The sequence below is a fragment of the Cynara cardunculus genome (genome assembly GCF_001531365.2).
Source record: "Cynara cardunculus var. scolymus isolate 2C chromosome LG 17, CcrdV1, whole genome shotgun sequence".
Taxonomy (NCBI): Eukaryota; Viridiplantae; Streptophyta; class Magnoliopsida; order Asterales; family Asteraceae; genus Cynara; species Cynara cardunculus.
In genome coordinates, this window is record NC_037544.1 from 32,204,420 (window position 1) to 32,208,064 (window position 3,645).

The 3,645-nt window shown below is 40.5% G+C and overlaps 1 pseudogene; it reads right to left on the reverse strand.

Moving 5' to 3' along the window:
* Nucleotides 1-3,591, reverse strand: part of LOC112499992 — a 9,727-nt pseudogene extending 6,136 nt beyond the window's left edge.
* Between the last annotated feature and the right edge of the window lie 54 nt (nucleotides 3,592-3,645).

Here is a 3,645-nt window from a genome sequence, read left to right on the forward strand (position 1 = left end):
TATCCTTTGAGACTACCTAGATCTGGAATCTTTATTTCTTTGTGATTTAAGGATTTAGGATCAAGGTTCTTATTTGGTAATCATAGATTGGATGTCATTGTGGAGAAAAGATTTGTTTTGCCTGAAACTTTGTTAAACCTCGTTATTGAGAAAAAGGTTTAAAAAGTGGCATTATATGGAACCTGATTGGTTCAAAAGATATGAGATTTGAATAAGCTAAGTGATAGCTTAAAATTGAGAAATGACTTGGTATTTTGGTATTATCTATATGAATTCTTGATTTTGTAAAGGTTTTGGTGATCCTTCACCCTGTAATAACATGAATAGGGTATCTCACTAGACTTTATAGTCTAACCCTCGTTTTGTGATTTTAAAATGTGTATTGCAGGAGGTGTGGAAGGTAAAGGAAAGGAAAAGATTTAGTGTTTTTCTTACATGCATTTTGGGTGAACATTTGCTTTTGATGCATAGCTCTAGTGATTAGTACAAGATTGTATTTGGAATTTTTGGACCTTGTGTTTGGTCATTGTAGATTTCTTGTACTAGTGGACCCGAATGTATATGAATATGTATTTCTTTGGTATGAAATATGTATTACATGCAATGTGTGGGTTGGGGCGTTACAAGAGGCATCACTATAGACTTGAAAACCTCCTGACTTAGATGGTAAGGCTAAGATTGGAGCTGGTACCAATCTGTGCTTGAGTTCTTCAAAACTGCATTATTGATCATTGCCCCATTCAAATTTAACCCTTTTTCGAAGGAGTCGAGTCAACTGAAGGGAAATTCTCGAGAAGCCTTCAACAAATCGTCTGTAATATCCTGCTAGACCTAGAAATCCACGAACCTCCGAAACATTAGTTGGTCGTGGCCAATTAGTGATGGCCTTTACTTTAGCAGGGTCGACTTGAACACCTTCCGCGGAGATGACATGCCCCAAGAAAATCACTTGGTCGAGCCAAAACTCGCATTTAGAGAATTTTGCGTACAAGCTTTTGTCTCGAACAGTTCTCAAGGCTATCCGCAAATGGTTTTCGTGATCCTCTTTTGTTTTAGAATATACCAGGATGTCATCAATAAAAACAATAATGAACTCATCGAGGTAATCCTTGAAGATACGATTCATTAGGTCCATGAAGACTGCAAGAGCGTTTGTTAATCCAAACGGCATGACAACAAATTCAAAGTGACCGTAACGGGTACGAAAAGCAGTCTTTGGGATATCTTGTTCTCGAATTCGTAACTGATGATATCCCGACCTTAAATCGATCTTAGAAAAATAACAAGCACCTTGTAACTGATCGAATAGGTCGTCAATACGGGGTAAGGAATATTTATTTCGAATGGTAACACGGTTCAGCTCCCTATAATCAATACAGAGTCTCATGGAACCGTCTTTCTTCTTAACAAAGAGAACAGGAGCACTCCATGGAGATACACTGGGACGGATAAAACCTTTGCTCAACAGATCTTCAATTTGCACTTTAAGCTCTTTTATTTCTGAAGGAGCCATACGATATGGAGCCTTTGAAATTGGGGCAGCTCCTGGAATTAAGTCAATAGAAAATTGAACTTCGCATTCCGGGGCAACACCGCGAAGTTCATCTAGAAAAACATCTAGGAACTCATTAACAATATGAATATATTCAGGTTTAAGTTGTATCTCACCCGGATCTTGAGGTGCAGCTAAGAAGCCTTCACAACTTTGCCAAATCAAAGCTTTAGCTTGGACAACCGATATAACTCGGGTTCCAGGTTTAGACGAGACACCCTAGAATACAGATTTTGGATTGACTTTATCACCAAATATCACTTGCTTTGAATCGCAATCAATCACAGCTCGATGTTCGGATAACCAATCCATACCAACAATTATATCAAAATGGTTCATCTTCATTGGAAGGAGGGTGATTTTCCGAATTCGATTTGCAATAAATAAAGGACAGTATTTGTATTGTGCAATAATATAGACAGAGCTCCCCATAGGGGTAGAGATAAGCAAGGGAAACTCAAGTGACTGTTCATACTGTCTAAGATTACTTTCAAGATGCTCTGCAACTATAGAATGAGTTGCCCCTGTATCGAATAAAACATATATACTCATATCATCAATAAGGAGATGACCAGAGACCATACCAGTAGTGGGTTTGTCTGCTGATAATGCGAATACTCGACCTCCGACGGTGGACTGCTTTCCCTTGTCTTTCGACTGACTTGTCCCTAAAGCTTTAGCCGCTTGACCCACTTTACAATTTCTAGCCAGATGACCTCGCTGACCACAATTAAAACATGAACTGGTCATCCGAAGGCACGGACCCGGTCGGTGTGGTAGATTACATTCTTTGCAAACAGTTGGAGGAGTCATGACTGAAGGATTTGAACTTGTAATACTCTGAGATGACCCTAAAAATTTGCTACCACCAAATCTCCTTTTATCTGAATTGCCTGACTTAAACTTGTTGAAACTTCCCGATGACCCGTCATGCTTTCGCTTTTTATCTTTATCACCCTTGAACTGAATGGTGTCGAGTCGTTCCCTTTCTATATTTCGTGCGGCGTCAGAACCTGAGCAACTGTAGTAAAATTTTGGTTGATCAACTTTGATCTGTACTTTCCATTAAGTGACCATTTGAATTTTTTTTAGTTTGATGTGATGCAGTACCCGCAATGATACCCGCATAACTAGCCAAACACAGAAATCTGGCCATATAGTCGGAGATAGACTCATCATCTTGCTGACGAATAGTAGCATATTCTCGACCATACGCATCTTTGTCAAAATTGGAGAAATACTGCTGATAAAAGAGCTCCTTGAATTCTTCTGAAGTTAGAGACCCAATATCAACCACCCTAGTATGGGCCTGTTTCCACGCGTGCCACCAACGGTAGGCATCACCTTCCAATTTATATATAGCCAATTCAACACAGATATGATCTGGGCAACCCAAAACTCGAAATATCTTTTCCAAATGTATGATCCAATCTTCGGCATCGACTGGAGTAGCTGCCGAAATAAAAACTCGAGGTTTCTGTTTGTGAAATCATTCAAGCCGTAGATGAATCTCTTGGGAATTACCCCCAGTGTCGGTTCCTTGACCTTGAGTCTCTGATGGTTGGTTCACAAGGTTTGGGTCTTGACCCTCGTTAGATTGACGGAGTGTTTCTACAGTTTGTGCTACCAAATTGGTAGCATTTCAGACATAATTTGGTGGATCGTTGCCGTAATGTTAGGATCGATTGGCTGGGTTGGTGGGGCATTTGATGCATTTTCTGGCCCAGTTTGATTTGTTCTGGGCCGTCCCCGTCCCCGTCTTGGTCCTTCCAAACTCAGTGGCATATTGAATTACTACATTTGCCATTTAATTTTCATTAAAATCAACATTGGATATAAAGAAACAGGAATCATAATTGCAATTTATGAAAGCGAGAATTGAATTAACCTCAACCGAAGCATGATTGGTTGCACAGGCCCGTGCCAGTGACCGATGCCGAGGACATGGTGATGTGGGTCATGCACGGTGGCAAGGGCAGCCTATTGATCCTTGTTCGAAGCACGATTGGTTGCGCACGCTGAGGCCAGTAACCTTTCATATGTGCCTAGGACATGGTGATGCGGGTCATGCATCGGACCCAACGAGAATGATC